Source organism: Natrix helvetica (genome assembly GCF_964273705.1).
Source record: "Natrix helvetica genome assembly, chromosome: 10".
Taxonomy (NCBI): domain Eukaryota; kingdom Metazoa; phylum Chordata; class Lepidosauria; order Squamata; family Natricidae; genus Natrix; species Natrix helvetica.
Genome location: NC_138561.1, coordinates 12,059,785 through 12,082,566, shown reverse-complemented (window position 1 = coordinate 12,082,566; position 22,782 = coordinate 12,059,785). Strand labels below are relative to the sequence as shown.

Genomic DNA, 22,782 nt, shown 5'->3' with positions numbered 1-22,782 from the left:
CCCGAATCTGAAAGCTTCCGTTCAGGTCCCTGCCCAGCACCCACGTGTCCATCACATGATTCAATCAGGCACCATCCAAAAACTGGAGGTACCTCCCAGTCACCTCACCACAGCTGCAGAGCAAGGTGTCCTTGACCCTCTGAGAAAATAATGTTATTTTGACTATATATCACTCACACTCCATATAATCCCCCCCCCCATTTTCCCACAGTAGAAAAGTGGCAGTCCTGAAGGCCCAAGTGTAAAAGATGGCTTTCAGGTCTGACAGATAGAATGATAGGACTGGAAGGAGGCCTTGGGCCTAACCCCATTTCAATGAACAAATTCAAATTAAAGTGTTCCCGAGAGATATTTATTTGGCACCCACTTGAAGAAATCCAATCCCTTCTATGAATCAGTGTTTCCCCTGCCAAACTATCCTTTCATATTTGGAAATGTTTCTCTAACCTTCCATTGACATCTACCTTCCTATAACTTAAATCCATTAGTTCATGTCCTACACAGAGAACAAGGAGAGACTGATGATTATATGATAGACTTTCAGGATAATTGGAGAGTGTCCTCACATCCTTCTTCAATCATCTCTTGGGGTTAGATGTTCCAAGCTTCACTTTTTTTAATATGGAGCTTAATGAGAGAGAGGGGTGGGCAATTGTCCTTACTTCCTTTGTGTCATATCTCCATCCTCTGTAGCCTTGTCCTCCTACCACTCAGCCCATTATGAAAGTCTTGGTCATCTCACTTTTGTCTTTTACCGGCAGCAGGTGAAACGCCCATCAAGTATAGCTTTCTCCGAAGGTAAAATGATGATCGTCACTAGCAGGAAGACATGGGAAGCATGTCATTATCCTGATGCCATCTGACATGGAAGAATGGGTCCGAAGTATTATTTTATTTGTTTGCTTTTTAAATTAATTCATTAATACCTAGCCCGTTCTTCATGTATAACACTTAAGGGGCCTGAAAGCAGTTACAAATGCAAATTATGAAAGCAAAGAATAAAAACAGAGCAATTAAAATCAAGGGAAAATTAAAACCAAGCTCATTAGCATCAGTGGAACAAACAAGTCAAAGCTTGATGAAAGAAACAAGGCTTTGCCACTTTCCTAAATCCGGGAATCATAGGAGCCCACACAACGCTTTGACAACTGCATTTTGGCACAAATGCCCTGCGCTCTTCTGTGAACTAGTAACCAAATCTCTGGCCATGTGGGGATTTCCAAAAGTCCTACAACATCAACAGAAGTGTTACAAATTGTTCTTCTTCCTTGCAAGTCACTTTTTCTTCTTCTCTGGTAATATTGTACTGCAAACTAGGACGTACAAAACCTTTGCTAGACCAATTCTCAAATACAGCTCATCTGTCTGGAATCCGCACTGCATATCGGACATTAACACAATTGAGAGAGACCAGAGGTATTTCACAAGAAGAGTCCTCCACTCCTCTACTCACAACAGAATCCCTTATGTCACCAGGCTTGAAAATTTGGGCTTGGAGAAGCTAGAACTACACTGCCTATGGTCTGACCTAAGCATAGTACACAAAATTATCTGTTACAATGTCCTACCTGTCAATGGCTACTTCAGCTTCAACTGCAATAATACACAAGCAAACATTAGATACAAACTCAAGGTAAGCCGCTCCCAACTCGTTTGCAGAAAATATGACTTCAGCAACAGAGTGGTCAACGCCTAGAATGCTCTACCTGACTCTGTTGTTACATTGCTAAGCATAGTACACAAAATTATCTGTTACAATGTCCTACCTGTCAATGGCTACTTCAGCTTCAACTGCAATAATACACAAGCAAACATTAGATACAAACTCAAGGTAAACCACTCCCAACTCGTTTGCAGAAAATATGACTTCAGCAACAGAGTGGTCAACGCCTAGAATGCTCTACCTGACTCTGTTGTTACATTGCTAAGCATAGTACACAAAATTATCTGTTACAATGTCCTACCTGTCAACAGCTACTTCAGCTTCAACTGTAATAATACACAAACAATAGATACAAACTCAAGGTAAACCACTCCCAACTTGATTGCAGAAAATATGACTTTAGCAACAGAGGGGTCAATGCCTGGAATGCTCTACCTGACTCTGTTGTTACATTGCATAATTTTAACCTAAGACTGTCTACTGTTGACCTCACCCCATTCCTAAGAGGTCCTTAAGGAGCGTGGATAAGTGCACCAGCATGTGTCCTACTGTCCCCATTTATTTGTACCCATTTACTGTGTTCATGTCCATGTTTATACTTACACCTGTTATCTTTTACATGTTTGACAAACTAAATAAAATAAAATAAATGAAATAAAGTTCACAGTGGCCCCCAGTTTTCAAGACCCATTAAAATGTGTTCCAGCCATCAGAGCCCCATTCAATGAAAGAGTTTTTGGAAGCAACAAGAGCAATCATAGCCTTTCCCATTCGAAAGACACTACAGCTTTATTACAATATGCTTGAGGAATGTTTAGAAGGAAGCCACTGATTATCTTGAATGCAACAGCTCAAGATTGCAGCGGGGAAAAGCAATTCAAAGTTTGTTTCTGTAGGCAGCTTATTAAAAACAATGTTGTCCTTTCAAGGAGAGTTCAGACTAGCAAACTGTTCTTCAGAAGTCTTCGTTTCTTTTCTAAACATGACTTTCTGAAAAAGAATTTGATTTGGATTTCCACCCCCCCTCCCCTCGTTTCATTTGTCAAGTCCTCGGAAATTACTTCTGCAAGAAATCAAAGGCGTGCTATTTACAAGCCAAGAGTCCTTTCTGGAGTTGCTAGCAAGTTGAGGGAAAAATAATAATAATTGCAGGCATTCATTTCATTTCACAAATGCCAAAATAACCAATGTTGTTTTTCCTATCATTTTGATTTAATTCATATCCTCAAAAATGCAGGGGAACAATGGCTCAGCAGTTGAAGATAATAGAATATAGAATAGAATAGAGTAGAGTAGAGTAGAGTAGAGTAGAGTAGAGTAGAGTAGAATAGAATAGAATAGAATAGAATAGAATAGAATAGAATAGAATAGAATAGAACAGAACAGAACAGAACAGAACATAATTCTTTATTGACCGAGTGGGATTGAACACACAAGAAATTTGTCTTTGGTGTGTATGTTCTCATGTGCATAAAAAGGCAAGATACATTCATCAAGAATCATAAGGTACAAAACTTAATGATAGTCATGGGGTACAAATAAGCAATCAGAAAAAAATCAATATCAATATAAATCATAAGGATACAAGCAACAAAGTTACAGTCCTGCAGTCATAAATAGGAGGAGATGAGTGATAGGAACAATGAGAAGACTAATAGTAATAGTAATGCAGCCTTAGTGAATAGTTTGACAGTGTTGAGGGAATTGTTTGTTTAGCAGAGTGATGGCGTTTGGGGAAAAAATGTCCTTGTGTCCAGTTATCTCGGTGTACAGTGCTCTATGGCATCGTTTTGAGGGTAGGAGTTGAAACAATTTATGTACCGGGTGTGAGGGATCTGTAAATATTTTCACGGCCCTCTTTTTGACTCGTGTAGTACACAGGTCTTCAATGGAAGGCAGGTTGGCAGTAATTGTTTTTTTTTTGCAGTTCTGATTATTCTCTGAAGTCTGTGTTTGTCTTGTTTGGTTGCAGAACCAAACCAGACAGTTATAGAGGTGCAGATGACAGACTCAGTAATTCCTCTGTAGAACCTATCAGCAACTCCTTTGGCAGTTTGAGCTTCCTGAGTTGGCGCAGAAAGATGCTGAGCTTCTCAGTGGAAAACTGATTGCCTGGATTTGAGACCTGCACAATGGGGCGAGCCCCAGCTTCTGCCCATCTATCTATTCAAAAAGATGCAAATATGACTAGATAAATAGGTACCAGTTAGGTGGGAAGATAACAGCATCCTATGTGCCTTTAGTATATAGCCATGCTGGCCACCTGACCACAGAAATATCTTTGGACAATACTGGCTCCCTTGGCTAAGAAACAGAGATGAGCACCGTACCCTAAAATCAGACATGGCCGGACAGGAAAATCTTTACCTTTATATCTTCAAAACCTATTCAGTTGTGGTAACTTTCCTGAAACAGACTTCAACTCCCCAAATGACTATTGAACATTTTGAGAACTGAAGTCCTCCATCTGAAGGAGGATATTCTAAATTGGAGAAGGCTGTTAATAGAGTGGGGGTGCTATTAAAATTTGCAGTGTTTGAATGCAGAGATAGATGTACAGAACAGGAGACTAAACTCCAGCTTTTGAAGCATCTCCATCTCTTCCTATTCCTGAATGGGCAGTTTTATCCTCTCATTCCTTCTTCTGTCTATATTGTCTCTCTCTAGGGACCAACTAACTCTTCAAGAAGAATAGAACCTGCAGCTTCTTCTGTTTCCTGTTGTTTGTCTTTGGACAAAAATAATAAGTAGGGCTCAGTGGCTAAGACACTGAGCTTGTCAATCAGAAAGGTCAGCAGTTCGGTGGTTCAAATCCCTAGCATTGCACAATGAAGTGAGTGCCCATTACTTGTCTCAGCTTCCAACAACCTCACAGTTCGAAAGCATGTAAAAATGCAAATAGAAAAATAGGAACCAACATTGGTGGCAAGATAACAGTGTTCCATACGCCTTTGGCATTTAATCATGCCAGAGATGTCTCCGGACAGGGCTGGCTCTTCGGCTTTGAAGCAATGAACACTGCTCCCTAGAGTCAAGAATGACTAGCACATATGTGTGAGGGGAACCTTTACCTTATCATAATAAGTAGAAGGCTTATTAAGACAAGAGTTCTGAAGACCTTCACAAGTGTCCAGAAATGTGAATTCCTGGTGCTCACAGTTTTCTTCATACTAACATTATTTGCCCAACAGGAGATAAGGAAAAAAACATCCCCCATGATGGATGGCTTGTAAACTGTTGAAGAATGGAGTCATTGAAAGGATGTCCATGACTCAGATCTAGTCTCTATTGCAATTGTTCTTTGTGGCTTGCTTGAAACAGTTTCCAAGAGGATAGTAAATTGGAATGTCAACACATACACACAATTTATACATAAGAGGAGCCTTTCTTAATTTAAACTGTAAAGAACCTTATGGCCTTTTTAAAGGCATAGCTGCTTTATTTGCACATAAGCTTTAGAAGATGACAATATGCTTCATCAAATTTGTAATATTAAGTAAAACTAATTTTTTTACAGGGATACCAGCTTGTTTCTTTTTATCTTTACATAAGGTAGAGGTAATGGTTCCCCTCACACATATGTGCTAGCTGTTTCTGACTCTAGAGGGGGCCGTGCTTATCTCGGGTTCAAAGCCGAAGAGCCAGAGCTGTCCGAAGATGTCTCCGTGGTCATGTGGCCAGCATGACTAAATGCCGAAGACTCACGGAACGCTGTTACCTTCCCACCAAAGGTGGTTCCTATTTTTCTACTTGCTTTCGAATTGCTAGGTTGGCAGAAGCTGGGACAAGTAACAGGGGGTCACTTCGTTATGCGGCACTAGGGATTCAAACCACTGAACTGCCCACCTTTCTGATCAACAAGCTCAGCATCTTAGCCACTGAGCCATTCCGTCCCTTGACATAGATGTCATGAAATTCTAACTCTCAATGACTCTGAGAGCTTTTATAAAAAGCCAAAAAGATGATAAAGGTAGATTTGAAAGGAAATGTTGTATAACCAAAAGACGAAAACCACACAAAATAGCACAAGACCTTACAGGGACTCACCCGCCACCCTACCCTAAGCCTGGGGAAATAGCCAGGTTTCCAACGGGGTGGAGCGACATTCTGATCTCTTGGGAGAAACTGTTGCAGAAGGCAGATGTTTTGACAGTGAAGACACACCTCTGAAATTCTACTAGATGTCATTGTTCAATTAAGTGCAGAATTTTTTAAAATTGTTTTTTCTACAAAAGTTTCACAGAGATAACTCTTTGGCAACTCTGTGAATTTAGGCCACATTTCATATAAATATCATAACCACGTCACATGCCTCCCCTCAATAATCAACTGTATATTCATATCACGACAAGACTACCGGATCAAGGTTGCACATCTCTGAATTATGACTAGTTGCGGTAATGCATTAGAATTTTCTGTATCACTTTGCTACTATTTATTAGGCATTGGAATTTTTTTGCAGCCTATCATATGGCTATGTTATTGCACCTTTAAATAAATTTATGGCAGAATAAATTGTTACCTTATAAAAGCAGATTCAATCTGTGTGTCTCAAAAGTCATTTAGACCAGCTCTTTTCCAAAGGAATGTACTATAATTATAGGATTTACAGCTGAAAAAGATATGATGAAGGAGAGGCATTGACCTTCTAATGCCATTGGTTTCATATCATAGAATCAAAGGGCTGGAAAAGACCTTGGGGAATCTTCTAGTCCAAAACCTTGCTCCAAGTAGGAAGACATTACACCATCCCAGACAAAGGAGGACTAAGGAAGACATGATAGCAGTGTTCCAATATCTCAGGGGCTGCCACAAAGAAGAGGGAGTCAAGCTATTCTCCAAAGCACCTGAGGGTAGGACAAGAAACAATGGGTGGAAACTAATCAAGGAGAGAAGCAACTTAGAACTAAGGAAAAATTTCCTGACAGTTAGAACAATGAATCAGTGGAACAACTTGCCTCCAGAAGTTATGAATGCTCCAACACTGGAAATTTTAAAGAAGATGTTGGATAACCATTTGTCTGAAGTGATATAGGGTTACCTGGCTAGGCAGGGGATTGGACTGGAAGACCTCCAAGGTCCCTTCCAACTCTATTATTCTATTCTATTCTATTTCTATCCCCAAGTAAAGCTTCTCAGATCAAATCATCAGACCAATCCATCACAGTATTAGTTATTGGAGGCATCCAATCCACCATCTGAATGTCATCCAACCATATTCTCTGAGTTTGACTAGAAGACTTCCAAGGTCCCTTCCAACTCTGTTATTCTATTCCATTCTAAATGGTTGTCCAGTCTATTCTTGGGGGGAAATTTCCACTGATGGACAAACTACAACTCTGAGAAGCAAGCTCAATTCCATTCTTTGTTCTTACTGTCAGGAAATTTATCCTCAATCAAGCAAAGTATTATTTCTTTTTAATCCTTCCCTGAGATTTAAAAGAGTTGGTTTTGACTGTTGCTCTTTAATTTAGTGAAGAACACATTTGCTCAAACATTGATGTGACAGTTCTTTGATTTTTCTTCCCAAAGAAAGCTATTGTATTGTCTCTTAAATTTTTCAAGCGTAAGGTCTAAAGGCACCTTCAGCTTCTTTTCGTTTTCATCCTGTTCTCTTTCGGAAAACGGCTCCTGGCACTTCCCAGAGACATGGTGTGAGTTCTTTCCTTTGATAGATGTTACCGCCCAGCCTTCTTCAGAGAAGTCTAGCAGTTAAACAATTTCAAAGGGAAAGGATACCACAGTGCCTGTGAGATAGACTCATGACATCACTTTGTGACAGATGTGGCTGTCAAAACCACCTTAAGTCAACCCGTCTGAAAGGGAGTGGTAGAAGAGATAGAGGAGATGGTTATTGCCTGGAATCGTTCATGTTCACTTAATTGTACTTATTCTTCAAGCTTGAAACATTACACTTGTGAGTCTGCAGTGATGTCCTGCAGATTTGCTTTATCTACAGATGCACCCAAACTGCAACCATTTTCATTGGGGAAAAGCAGACTTGGGGGGGGGGGGAATCAAGGTGACGAGCAAAGGGCAAATTCCTTTTCTTATGACTATTTTCCTGAGCAGTAGAGCAGAAATGGGGGGAAATTGCTGGACGTACTGAAACCTATCCTTCATGCTTTTCTACTTTCTGTGTCTTCATCTCTCTGATGTCTCCAAATGGTAGCAACAATCCCATCCCTCCTCCACAGAATTAAGATAATGGCTGAAAGAAATTATTTACAAGTTCTAAGTCAGTGATGGCTAACCTTTTTGTTGTCGCATGCCAAAAGCTTGCGCGTGCCCAGACCTATACAATACAATACAATAGTAGAGTTTGAAGGGACCATGGAGGTCTTCTAGTCCAACCCCCTGCCTAGGCAGGAAACCCTATACCGTTTCAGACAAATAGCTATCCAACATCTTCTTAAAGACTTCCAGTGTTGGGGCATTCACAACTTCTGGAGGCAAGCTGTTCCACTGATTAATTGTTCTAACTGTCAGGAAGTTTCTCCTCAGATCTAAGTTGCTTCTCTCCTTGATTAGTTTCCACCCATTGCTTCTTGTTCTACCCTCAGGTGCCTTGGAGAATAGTTTGACTCCCTCTTCTTTGTGGGAACCCCTGAGATATTGGAACCCTGCTATCATGTCTCCCCTAGTCCTTCTTTCTCTTAAGCTAAACATACCCAATTCCTGCAACCATTCTTCATATGTTTTAGTCTCCAGTCCCCTAATCATCTTTATTGCTCTTCTCTGCATTCTTTCTAGAGTCTCCACATCTTTTTTACATCGTGGCGACCAGAAAAAAAAAGATGTGGAGACCTTAGAAAGAGTGCAGAGAAGAGCAACAAAGAGGATTAGGGGACTGGAGACTAAAACATATGAGGAATGGTTGCAGGAACTGGGTATGTTTAGCTTAAGTGAAAGAAGGACTAGGGGATACACCTATAATCTAATGTCCACGAGACACTCTCCCATGCCCCCCTTGTCCTCCACATGTGTGCACGACTCCCTCCCTGCACCTCATTGGAGAAAAAAATGGGCCTGGGGGGTGCTGCACCCCCGAGTTCCCTCCACCCCTGTGCTCCCCCTATGCTCTCCCTGCCCCCACACATGCATGCATGACCCCCCCAATCCCCGCACATGCGCACACATCTCCTGCATGCAGCTCCCCATGCATGCACAGCAGAGACCCCGAAATCAGCTGGTCAGTGGGCAGCGCATGCACATGCATGGTGGAGCTGAGCTGTGGTGCCAGCTTGCGTGCCCGCAGAGAGGGCTCTACCATAGGCGTGCCATAGGTTCGCCATCATGGTTCTGGGCTATGGGAAGGTAGCTAATTTAAGAGAAACAATATGATCTTAACCAAAGTCACAACAAAATGGAGTGCTACAAAATACTGTAGGAATTTCTTATTTTTTTTTACTTAAACAAATCCGCAGCTTGTGATATATCTACAAGATCATGGAGAATTGATTTGACACTTCATAATTTCACCTAGAAAAGATGTCCATACCAATCCATTACCAACATTCCCATCAGGCACAAATAACTGGGAACATTCATTGAGTTTATTACTGCTACCTCTAATACAAAAATCAAATCAATTAACGGTCAAAGTTAAATTGGGGGGTAGTGTACGGAATTCATGGCGGGGATGGCGAGGGCGGGGGATTGGCTGTGACAACAAAATGACTCTAAACTGATGATATATTTAATTGGCTGGATTACAGCCAATCACATCAGGTTGAATTTTGCAATCAGCACAGGTGGTTTTCACCAGAAATCTTCATCTTTGGAAGACTGTGCACCCCGATTAGTATTTAGATTGCAATGTGTGTCTGTATGCGTGCACACACTCTCCCAAAATATATAGACTACAGTAAAGAGCTAGATTTAACTAGGACAAAGCTAAATTTTATTTGCCCATGTTTCCATTACATTAAATTCAGTCCGCAGGATTAGCTGCTGTTATATTTTTCTCTTTCCAAGAGAGTCACATGCTGGAGTGGCAATTTAAGCATCTTTGATTTATATTGATCAGTCAAGAGATTGTTTTCCATTAGCTGGCAGCTAAGTACAGACCAACTTTTTTTAAAAAAAAGGAATAGGAATTTAGGGTCTGCTAGCCAGTAAGGAAGGATCAGTTGTATATATTCTTAGAGCATCTGAGATTATACATGCTGGAGAAATTCACCATAGATTTATTTACTAAGTCTGCCAAATGGCTCATCAAAAACAAGAGAAACAGAACTCAACAGAATTTATGTGTTTTCGTCTTCCTTGATCAAGGTAAGGTACTGTAAGGTAAAGAATGGTAAAGAACACACTGTTTACTATAAGAAATTTGGGAAAGATATTTCGAGGGGAAAGATATATTTCTCTAACTGTTTTGTGTCAGTGCGCGCCACACAGAAAGAGAGAGAAAGAGAGAAAAAAAGAGAGTGCGGAGGACACTGTTTACACCAACAGAATTATTATTTTAAATGTTAACATTAAGGACATTAAGAGAAGGGATGACGACAAGGGAAATCGAAGTCAAATATGCTATCAAATGGAGATTTGATACAACAAGAGGAACTCGCGGAGAACAGCTCCATTTATTATGAGATGCTAGAAACAAACACAAGCATGTCTGCTTTATGCATTTGCTTATGAATTGTAAAATGAAAGATGGATTGAATTACTGCCTTGCAAGCATTAATAATAAAATGAGCCAGTTCTGTATAAAAGTGTAGATCTTTTGTTGGTAGTATTCCAAGAAATCAGTTCCATCCGACATGCAATTCTCCCTCACAAAGTGAAGCTGAATTTATTAATGATCTTTTGGCTAGACCCCTGCATGTCCATCCCCTGCCCCCCAGAGGTCCTATTAATCAAAAACTTATATACATATAAATTCATTTTTGATTTACAGGTGGTCCTATGACTTACAACCATTCATTAGTGATTGTTCAAAGTTACAACAGCACTGGAAAAAGTGACTTATAGCACTAGCACTTAGACTTATATACCACTTTAGAGTGCTTCGCAGCCCTCTCTAAGCGGTTTACGCAGTCAGCAAATTGCCCCTAACAATCTCGGTCCTCATTTTATCCATCTCGGAAGGATGGAAGGCTGAGTCAACCTTGAGCCTGGTGGGATTTGAACTGCCAAATTGCAGGCAGCCGGCAGTCAGCAGAAGTAGCCTGCAGTACTGCACTCTAACCACTGCGCCACCACGGTTTATCATAGTAAAACAACAGAAATCAATAAAAAATAACATAAAATATGCAACAAATCCACTTATCTTGCTAAAGAGGTGTTTATCTGAATCAGGGATAAATCAATGCATGTTGATTTATAGCTATGATATCCCAGCTGAAAACTGTGTATCAAACAGATTAAGGCAAATAGGTACAACTACTTACGTATATGTCTGGAAAAGGGTGCCTACTGAAATGTATATTTATTCTTTCCTCAAAGTATGTATATATAACATGTGTGTATATACGTATTCATGTCTGAGCACATAAACTTATTTTTAAATTGTCAGCAAAATAAAACACAGTAAAATATATATGCATATGGTTGTGAATTTATGGCGGGTTTTTTATTTCTAAACAGATCTGTAACTAAAAACAGAAATATCTTTTTATGGGAGACAGCTGGTTGGCAAATTAAGTAAAAGCAGCAAGAAAGAGGGTTCAAATTAACAAAACATTTCTAGGCTTGGGAGTGTTATTGGACCTTTGGCTTGTGACCTAAAAGCACATGTAATTTCATCCATGGGCATGGACTTTGTTATTTCACGATAACAATCTGTTAAAAAAAACATTCTGATTGCAGCGGCAACTTTTGGTGAGTATCAGCATAATACAAAGGAAGCCTGAAATTAGGAACAAATGAGAAATAAGGAAAAAGTAGATAGATGAGAGAGAGAGAGAGAGAGAGAGAGAGAGAGAGAGAGAGAGAGAGAGAGAGAGAGAGAGAGAGAGAAAGAGAGTATAGATCTACAGATAGGAAAACAGACTGATATAAGCATATTTGTCTGTTCAATGTAATATTGTAACTTTGATCATTTTGCAGTTAATAAGTGAAAATATTAGAATGTGCAGAAATGAATAGATTAATGCTTGCTATAAAAGAGAAAGAAGAAACGGAATATTATGTGACATGGGAGTTATTTTATGGATGGTTGGGAGAATAAAAATAGAAGTGAGAAATAAATAGAGACTAGTGAAATAAAGCACATATGTTAAGATAGAGATGTAAACAATATGATATTATATATGACTGTTAAGATGACTGTACTCAATATAATATTATGTTTTCATTAGAAGATACGTTAAGAGGGGAAAATGAATAGAATTATAATGCTGATTATTAATATTGTAAGATTAGAAAATTATCATTAATGCAATGAATATTGTAAATCTTAATTGTAAGTGTACAGAGACATTTGCTACCCAGACGACACACTGTTTAATGGAAGATGATATGTTCAAGTTTAAAAATATATAAAAAAATAATTTAAACAAATAAGTGAAATCTCAGGTAGGGCTGAGTGCATGCTGTCACCCTGATTGTTATTCCACAACACCACTAATCCCATATATCCATGGGGTAGGCTTGCGTAACCCAGATGTTCCAGGCAGAATTTTTACTGGACCGAGAATGCAAGGAGAGGACATGGCAGGCAATTTCATGTTGACATTGCTGTTTACTCTCGAGCCAACATTTTAAACACACACACACACACACACACACACACACACAAACTTTTGCTTTCTTTGAAAAACAAACATGTGTCATTGGTGAGAAAAAAAATGGGACTGGAATAAAAATTACAGAAAAGAAGGGAAGGGAGAAGAGGAGAGGAGAGAGATTTTTTTTAAAAAAATGGAATTTATTCAAAACAGAGTCTCAGATTCTTTGGTTCTTGTTATTCGTGTTGGCTACTTTTTCTTGTCATCCTCAAAAAAAAAAAAAACCTAGCAAGGTCCAACCCCAGAGAAAAAGAGAAATGAATAGCTTTCATGTGGTTAATTTAATGCAGCCCCACAGTGATTCGATGTCCTGACGCATCTATTTAAGTGATTAAGACTGGGCTAACATCTCAGGAAGAAAAGGAAAAAAAAGGGGGAAAAAAGACTTCAGGAAGATAAATGTCTGTCTCTTTATGCCGGTGGTCGGAATTTTAGGCTTTGATGTTGCATTAAGTTATTGATTTTTTTTAAAAAAGGAATGTGCCCATTATTATTATTTTTTTAGTATTTTGTTACTTATTTTTTCCAGAAGGCTTAAATACTCTGCTTCCTTTTTTTACTTAATTTATATATTTTTTTAAATAATGGATAGCTCTCTGGATAAACAAATACCACCACTACCAAGGCCTAAAGGCAAAAAAAAAGTTTATATTATCCTTTTGTCATTAACAGTTAGAACAATTAATCAGTGGAACAATTTGCCTCCAGAGGTTGTGAATGCTCCAACACTGGAAGTTTTTAAGAAGATGTTGGATAACCATTTGTCTGAAGTGGTGAAAAGTTTCCCGCCTGAGCAGGGGTTGGACTAGAAGACCTCCAAGGTCCCTTCCAACTCTGATATTCTGTTCTCGGGAAATATTTATAAACTATTATGTGATGTGGTTCTAAGTATCAGCTTTTGAATGTTATTTAAAATGGGCATGTTGTTAATAAGAAGGGAATAATGTCATCATATTGAGGGTGTTCTAAGCGATTAAAAAATTACTCACCCCAGTAATAAATTATTAGGGCTATCTTGAGTAAAGCTTCATCATAGGATACAAGGGAAGGAGAGTAACTGAGGAGTCATGAAGATGTTTCATCCTTTGCATTACACCCAGCCTAGATACAAATTGGTAAACATTTTCAAATTTTCAAAATCTGTAATCTGGGTAATTAATTTCAAAGATACTCCATCGCCCACCCACCTTAAATCCATGAAAGTAATAATGAACTGAATGGTATGGATTGCAAGTCTTCAGAATTGTATTTCTTAAGAGTAAAACGAGTCAGGAATTTCTCCTTAGGATGAATTCAGGTATTGTCTACAGTCAGATCTGGAAAACACTTGTGTTGATATCAGAAAAATGCTGGAAATATAGTGGCTATATCTAGAAGTTAGTTGAGTCATAGCAATTGGAACTCTCTTTTTCCTCCTCGTCCTCCTCGTCCTCCTCGTCGTCCTCCTCCTCCTCCTCCCCCTCCTCCTCCTCCTCCTCCTCCTCGTCTTCCTTCCTTCCTCTCTCCCTGCTCCCCCTCTGTGTATTTGAAATGTTTCACTGCTCATCAAAGTAGTTTCTTCGGTCTTACATAAGCAATGAAATGTTTCAAACCAAAAAAGGGGAAAAAAAGTTTGGTTATCATGACTCAGTTTCCAGACTCCTCTACCTGGATGATTGAGAATCTGTACTTTTTGGTACAGATGGCGGCTGTGCTATTTTTTTGCACAAAGAACTATGATGCAGATTCCTGGTTTTAGGGATCTAAGATCCTTTCGTCACAATTGTTTATGCCTGTTTCTCTGGATTTACGATACTGCTTTGTGTTGTTGAACGTGGAGGATAAGTCTTTAGCTATCTCTGTTACTTTCCTTCTGTGCTTATATTGCCTCAGTTCTCCTCCCACGGAAATGTGTAGCAATTTTATGTCTTTTAAGTTTCTTTCTTTCTTCATTTGTAACATTTATTGGCCATCCATCTTTCCACGGGATACCTCTGGGCAGCTTACAATATTAAAAAGATAAAACGATACAAAGCCTAGATGATATAAATAAAATAGAATAAAGATTCAAATACTGAGGCCCTAGATAAAAGATGGGGAGGGAGGGAGTAGGATGGCAAGGGGGAAGGAAGTGGAATCTGCTACTAATCAATCAACCAATGTGAAACCCTCCAGGTATAAGCTTAGCTGAACTCTCTTTCCCCAACAGTTAACACACCTTCGCAATATCTTATCTTAAGCACCCACTAATTATGGGGCAGCAGGAGGAGGAGGGGCATTGACCTCTAACTTCTGGGTCTATTCTACTCTGGTAAATATATTTCCACTTCACTTGGATATGCAAGAGTTTCAAATCAATGCCTAATTCCGATCAATGTATCATGGTTCCTTAATAGCGCAGAGCAAATGACACTGGAATTGATGCCCAGATTGAATGCTTTCTTTTTTTAAAAAAAAAAAATCCAATTAATGAAATTAATTAGTGCAGGTGCATTAACAATAACCACAGCAGACGAGAAGGGACTCATTCTTAATATGCAGGAAACATAAAGATGACGGGTGTCTAAGAAGTGAAAGCAACACGGAGGATAAAACAAAAGAGGGAAAGGGGGAAAAAAGATTATGGACTGAGCTATTGATTTAACAAATCTAATACTGCTGAGTATATGAAGGTTAAATGAGAGAAGTAGCAAAAAAGCAGAAACAAAAAAGGAGAAAAAACAGCATTCAAACAATGCTGACTCCAGAGGATGGTAGAGGACAGGAAGGCCTGGAGGAACGTTGTCCATGGGGTCGGACGTGACTTCGCGACTAACAACAACAACAACATATATTATTATGTAAAAGTAAAAAGTTGAGGTTGTATGTTATTACTTTAATGTACTACACTAACACGAGTTGGAAGTCAATGCTTTTTTTCTCTCCTTTCACTCTACACTTTTTCTGTTTCTTCTTTTCCTCCCCTACTTTCCCATTATTTTCATGTTTCTTTGGATTTTCATTTTAATAAACTAATAAAAAATTGGAAATAAAAAAAAAACCAAATTTGAGCTCACATAATTAAAAGCATTAAAAATTAATGAATTGCAGCACCACTTTAACTTTTAGTATTTTTCTCCATTGCTGGAGGTCAGAGAGAAAGTGTTAATACATCATAAGCAATCAAAACAGGGGAATTAAGTTTTTGCCATCAAGCAAAATATAGTACTTTGCTCTTACCCAGTTGCTCTAACTTTTGTCTTAACAGTCCTGTCCTGATAGAGAAAAAAGAATGGAATAGAATACAGAATGAAATGGAATACAGAATAGAATGGAGTGGAATGGAGTGAAATGGAATGGAGTGGAATGGAGTGGAATGGAGTGGAATGGAATAGAATAGAATAGAATAGAATAGAATAGAATAGAATAGAATAGAATAGAATAGGAATTACTTTATTGGCCAAGTGTGATTTGACACACAAGGAATTTGTATCCAGTGCAGAAGCTCTCAGTGTGCATACAAACAACAAAATAACATAATCAGTGTATGTACAAATATACAAAAACATGTACATAGAAACAAGTATACATACAAACAACAAATTATATAATCATAAGATACCACTACGAGAAGATAGTAATGTAGAAGAAATGAGAAGGATGATAAAAAAAACAGTCAAACTACATGAATAAACACCATTAGACATTTAAAAAAATGTATTTCTTCCTGTTATTAAATGTATCTTGTATTTCCTTTAAGCCACCATAAAATGCTATTCAGATCAGGTGATCATGCTACCAAGTTTCTTTGCTTTAATAGCTTGGGTGAAAAAGAAGATCTCATAAGAAGATAAACAAAAGAGCTTTGACCCATTTTTCTTTTTTTTTCCCAATCAGAGTAAGATCTTTTGTCTTGTTCGGCTGTTAAGTCCATAAAAGAAGTACTGCTGGATCTAGTCCAATATTCTGTGTCATACAAGACTCTTCCTTGTGACTCTGCTAAAGAGCTTCCTTCCAGCTTTTGAGGTGTCAGAAAAGGATGCCAGCAAACGTTACATGGCTGCGTAAAAGAACAGGGGAGTGGTACATGATGATGTCCTTGCAGGTTTACTGTGGGTACAGTGGTGGGATTCAAATAATTTAACAACCAGTTCTCTGCCCTTATGACCACCTGGGTAGGCGGGGCTTGGTGGTCATGTGACTGGGAGGGCGTGGCCAACTCAACGTCACTCAGGTCAATGGGTGCTTCGCCTTAGGTGTTACAATGTAATAAGGGTTAACGGGAGAGGCAGTTTCTGTAAATAGGGCAATAAAGATGAGGCTAGAAACAACACCAGAATGTTTCCTTCCTGCCTTCCTTAGAGGATTAGCCCTGTAAAGTGGAAGAAAACAAAATGAGATTTCTTCCAACAGCCGGTTCTCCGAACTGCTTAGAAAGTTAACAACCAGTTCTCCCGAATAGGTGCGAACTGGCTGAATCCCACCACTGTGTGGGTATCAGTTAAAGAAAAGAACTGGAAGAATTTTCTTTCCACTTCCTTTGAGCTGTTGCAAATATCTTCAGCTGCTGGAGTAATACCCTATTAGCAGGACATTCATGTATGCTGGCTATGATTCTTGTTTGAAGTTTTAAGCATATGACCTGGATGGAGCCTGAAGAGACATTTCAGAGGTTGGTTTTATAGATCATTGTTGAGGTCAAACAAATTGGCAAGTATCAAAGATGTGGCTTTTTTATGATGGCTCCACTCTGGTGGCATTTTTCTCTCATAGCTTTGCCTGCCCATTCTTCCAGTGCTGTATTGCAACTGTTAAACTTCCTTCATCTGCCTTGGATACCTGAATTCCATATATAATGAAACCCTATAGGGTTACATTTCTAGGGACATGGTGGCTCAGGGACTAAGACACTGAGCTTATCAATCAGAAAGGTTGGCAATTTGGCGGTTTGAATCCCTAATGCTGCATAATGGAATGAGCTCTTGTTACTTGTCCCAGCTTCTTCCAAACTAGCAGTTCGAAAGCACGTAAAAAATGCAGGTAGAAAAATAGGAACCACCTTTGGTGGGAAGGTAACAGCATTCTGTGCTCCTTCGGTATTTAGTCATGCCGGCCACATGACCACGGAGACGTATTTGGACAGCGCTGGCTCTTTGGTTTCGAAACGGAGATGAGCACACACCCCCTAGAGTTGGGAACAACTAGCAACTATGTGGGAGGGGAACCTTTACCTTTACCTTACATACTCTTTATGTTTTTTTTAAAACAGTGAACAGTAAAGAAAACAAACAAACAAAAACGATTGGCCACTCATTGTAGGTCTGGGTTTTTTCTGATAAGTTCGTTCTATCAGATTTTTCTCCTGTTTTAATGGTCGACACCTGGCAACAGACATTCTTTCAAGCCAAGATGGAGATAATAGAAACTGGGTCATTCCCTTGGCCATCGATGTGAACTTTTTTTCTCCTTGAGCTGTTCCTAACCTAGTTGCTCATTTCAGTGATTTTGCAATCAAGGCCAGTGCCTGGCTTTGTTTCCCTGTTTCCCTGTTGTTGTTGTTTTCAAATAGATAAGTCTTGGGGTAGGAGAAGGTTTGCAAATTTAGCCATTTTAAGCTGAAAAGACTTGTCCAGATAAATAAGCGCAAAAAGTGTTTATGGAGCAAGCAATAATTAAAAAAGACTTACATGATTAGAATTAATGATCAGTGCAGGAAGTTCTCAATGAAATTGAGAACTTTGCCACTTCACATTTATTTTACTTTATTTTAATTAAGAAACTTTGAGTTGCCCAGTCTTCTTGCGGAAGTCTTCTGGATAAAAAGGTCTCTTTGTTTAGTTTTTCTCCATCTCAGGCCCTTTCAACAAGTTGTTTCCTTTGGATCCCCACTGAGAACATGCAGAGTCTTGATGGACCTCCTATTCTGATTTTTACCCCCTTCTCTTGGCTCCATTTCTTTCCCTGCAATTTACAGAATCAAGTTGCCCTTTATTTGACCTCACTTCTGCTGGGGTTCTACACTCCATAACCATTCTGAGCGATGGGCGAGCAACTCTACTCACTCACAAATAAATACATAAAAATGTTCCTTGCACTCGAAAAAGAAGCAACACAGATATCCTGGAGCTCTTTCCGTACAGGTATAATAAGTGTTATTGGAGATAAAGACTCATGCTCAACTTCGAACTGCTAAGACACTAATAGTGTTTTTTCTTCTTCTCTCAGCTGCCAAGTCAGACCTTCTTAATACTGTTCATCTATTTTGTAACCAGCCAGGCTTTTAACTTTTATTTAGGCTGAATTTCATAGTGTAAATTTCAGTTTAATGTCTTGGTCTTCCGAGATCATTTTGAATGCTGTCTTTGCTGATATTTATCAACACCATAGGAAAATATTAGGCCCTTTGAGACTGGCCAGCTCAGCAAGCCATTGGGTTTGATGGAATTATTTTTTTTTATTGCTGGTACAGTAAAGCAACAACATCTCGCAAGCCTGGCAAGGCAATTTTCTAGCTCAACTTAGGTAAATGTAAAGGTTCCCATCGCACATAGGTGCTGGTCATTCACGACTTTAGGGGGCGGTGCTCATCTCTGTTTCAAAACCGAAGAGCCAGCACTGTCCGTAGACGTCTCTGTGGCCATGTGGCTGGCATGACTAAATGCCAAAGGTGCACGGAACGCTGTTATCTTCCCACCAAAGTTGGTCCCTATTTTTCTACTTCCAGTTTTTCACATGCTTTCAAACTGCTAGGTTTGCAGAAACTGGGACAAGTAACAGGAGCTCATCTCGTTACGCAGTGCTAGGGATTCGAACCGCCGAACTGCCGACCTTTCTGATTGACAATCTTAGCCTCTTAGCCACTGAGCCACCGTGTCCCTTATAAGCTCAATTTATACCTAGAATAATTAAAGCAGAGTTATTTTGTGTTTCTTTCTCAATTTCCCCTCTTCTTCTGTACTCGGGAATCTTTTCTGTAAAGATTTTGCCCCTTTGGTGTTCCCAGCAACCGCTAGACATTTCATGACAGAAAGAATGTGAAAGCTTGTAAGAGATTGAGACAAGAAAATACAAACAAATAAGAATAGAATCTTCTTAAACAAAATAACAGTTCTCCAAATGAAGTGTGCAGGTCCCCACATTTCATCAACCCATCCATGAAAGGAAGCCACAGAGAGTTTGTCCAAAGACATCAGTAGTTTGTTGGTTGATAAGTTAATGTCCTGAAAACTTTTCATGCCAAGGGTATTGTGGGATATTAAAGTGCTGCTCTTGCATCTTTGCCAGAAGATAAGAATGAATAAAATCTCTCTCTCTCTCTCTCTCTCCCTCTCTCTCTCTCTCTCTCTCTCTCTCTCTCCCTCCCTCCCTCCCCCTCCCCCCTCTCTGTTTGTGTATGTTTGCTGTTCACATTTTGGAATGTGATACAATTTTTGTCTTAGCGCAACCAGAAATACATCAGGCTATAGGAAGAGAAAAATATACTTGGGAAGTAAACAAACAGGGAATCATAAAAATAGCAGAATTCATATGGCAATTAGCACTTATTGCATCTTGGCAGGTCTAACAGCCCTACAAGAGAGTTCCTTTTCCCTTTGATTTCTCTCAGGTTCTTAAGATATGGAACCTGTTTGATTTTGTAGGTCAGTTCAATGTCATCTTTCTTTCAAGTAATTCGCACTTTGAACAATACAAAATCATTGCTGGCTTTCTTTCTTTTCTTTTCTTCTCTTGGTTTCCTTTTCAACATATTCCCCAGCCAAGCGTTTGTGTTTTTCTCAACATTTAATTATTTGGGGATGCTGAGCAGGATGCTTTAAACAGGAAATACCTGGTTCATTTCTTTTGCCGTATCTTTTACAGTGAATGGGAAAATCTAGGATCAGCAAACTCTAGATAGTGATTTCCCTCCCACCAATATCATAGTCCCATCAGCTTCAATTAGCAATGGTAATTGAATTGAGAGGGATGCGGTGGCTCAGTGGTTAAGACGCTGAGCTTGTTGATCATAAAGGTTCGCAGTTTTCAATCTCCAAGTGCTGTGTAACGGAGTGAGCTCCCATTACTTGTCCCAGCTTCTGCCAGCCTAGCAGTTTGAAAGCATGAAAAAATGCAAGTAGAAAAATAGGGACCACCCTATTTGGTGGGAAGGTAACGACATTCTGTGCACCTTTGGCATTTAGTCATGCCGGCCACATGAGCATGGAGACATCTTCAGACAGTGCTGGCTCTTTGGCTTTGAAATGGAGATGAGCACTGCCCTCTAAAGTCAGGAACGACTAGCACATATGTGCAAAGGGAACCTTTACCTTTACCTTTAAATGATGCTGGGATTCATAGTTCAATAAGATGTGAAGGAACACATTCTCCATTCCTGCTATACTTGGAGAGTTGAGATAAGACAAGGTGAACTTACTAAGCCACTAGTTTTAAGAAGATACAATAAACCCTGTAAAAGAAGATTAGATAGAAGGTAGAAGTATATTAGTATCACTTTATAAAACCTTAGTAAGACTACATCTGGGATACTGCATCCAGTTTTGCTCACCATGTTACAGAAAAATTGTGGAGACTTTGGAAAAGTATCTGACAGGCTGCCACAGAGAAGAGAGTGTCAACTTATTTTCCAAAGCACTAGAAGGCAAGAGAAGAAACAATGGATGGAAACAAATCAAGGAGAGAAGCAACCTAGAACTAACGTCCTAACAATGAGAACAATTAACTAGTGGAACAACTTGCCTTCAAAAGTTGTGGGTGCTTCATCACTGGAGGTTTTTAAGAAGAAACTGGACAATCACTTGTCTGGAATGATATAAGGTCTCCTGCTTGAGTAGGGCTTTGGACTGCAAGATTTCCAAGGTCTATTCCAGTTCTATTCTAATTGATTGGCTATCAGAAACAAGGATGATCTTAGTTTTATGCAATAGAAAGTCACAATCTGGTGGCCTCTTTTCACCTCCACTGATCCAGAAGATGTTCAGCCATGACGTTTTTCTCTTAGATGTTGCCTTCCTCTAAGCATGTGTGACCAGAAGTGCACCTTTTCCATAAAATACGAAGCTCTGGAAATGCTCTTTAGCAAAGGTGATTGATATAAAATAAAGCCAAAGGTGAGTGCAGACTGTAAACAGTCTCTCTGTCTCTCTTTTCATATATACGCATATAAGAAACGCCTACTACCAATTTTCTTTCTTTACCCGATTTACAAAGCACATCTTGGGAGCTATGAGTCACTGGCAGCTGAGCAACCTTCTTCCTTTTCTGTTGTCTATTCCAGCTTTGGGAATGGATTTCTTCTCGGAGGCATGCTGGTAATTGCTGAAATGGGACAGGCTGAGAAATGTTTGTGCTTATTTCATCTTTCTTTCATGATTTGGCTGATGAAAGAATGTGTGTTTCCTTTATTTTTCTGACAGAATATATATTTTTTTGGTCTAATTCTCATGCATGGCATTTTGATATCCGTTTTGAAATAAACATTTCTTTCATTCAGGTGGAATCATGGATGCTCTCTGAGTTTGGATGTTTGTTTCATTAACCAGCTAAGTAACATCAGTGCTAATGAGTGTGGCTTTATCTCTGTTTATATATAGTATAGTCTTATTTTCAGGGGAACAGGGTAGTATTTTGGTCTTTTTGTTTCCTTCTTAGATTTTTATTGTCCCTTTAAATGAGGTTTAAATGTGACTTATCTCTATGTGTCTACATAGACACAAGATACTGTATAGAAATAAGGAGCAAATTCAACCCCCACTAACACGGATGATGTTATCTTCTGGGGTAATGAAACATCTGCAAGCAAATAACCAAGCTCAGAAAGCATCAAGGAGTCCACCGTTCAACCCCGAGCTACAGATATTCTCTATTTTTAAAAGTTAAAATATTGAGTGTAGACATTTATTTAGTTATAAATTAGACAATGTTTTTTTTTGTCAAAGTTGACATTCATTGGAGCACTCTTCCCTCCATCATTCTGCAGCGTCTGAAGGTTCAAACCAACCTCGAAGGAAGAAAACCATGGAGGATTCTTCCAATGAAACTGTCATTGATGAAGAAGTTGGGGTCCCTAGTTGACTGCATCATATTGGAAAATTTTCAGTGGAGGAAAAAAAAAAGCTGAGCTTGCTTGTTTTCTTGAAAATGTTTCATTACTCTAACCAGGTAACATGTGCTACTATATTCTCCTTTATTGGAGAAAGAAAAGCTGTATTAAGAACGACCTCATAACCATAATAAAGGTAAAGGTTCCCCTTGCACATATATGCTAGTCGTTCCCGAGTCTAGGGTTAGGGTTACAGTACATAACATGACAAATTACATATATACATACATACATAATTGTGTAGAGGAAAAGTTTCCCTTGCACATATGTGCTAATCGTTCCCGACTCTAGGGTTAGGGTTACAGTACATAACATGACAAATTGCATAT

At 39.1% G+C, this 22,782-nt stretch overlaps 1 protein-coding gene across 1 annotated transcript in view; it reads left to right on the top strand.

The window, feature by feature from the left end:
• The window catches only part of LOC309397428 (uncharacterized protein), a 603,241-nt gene extending 580,734 nt beyond the window's left edge, over positions 1 to 22,507 (top strand). Inside the window, exons 8-10 of the mRNA XM_081963449.1 lie at positions 16,817 to 17,026; positions 21,353 to 21,461; positions 22,331 to 22,507. The gene's annotated coding sequence lies outside the window, so the exon portion shown is untranslated. The remainder of the gene's footprint in view (positions 1 to 16,816; positions 17,027 to 21,352; positions 21,462 to 22,330) is intronic.
• Positions 22,508 to 22,782: the final 275 nt, after the last annotated feature.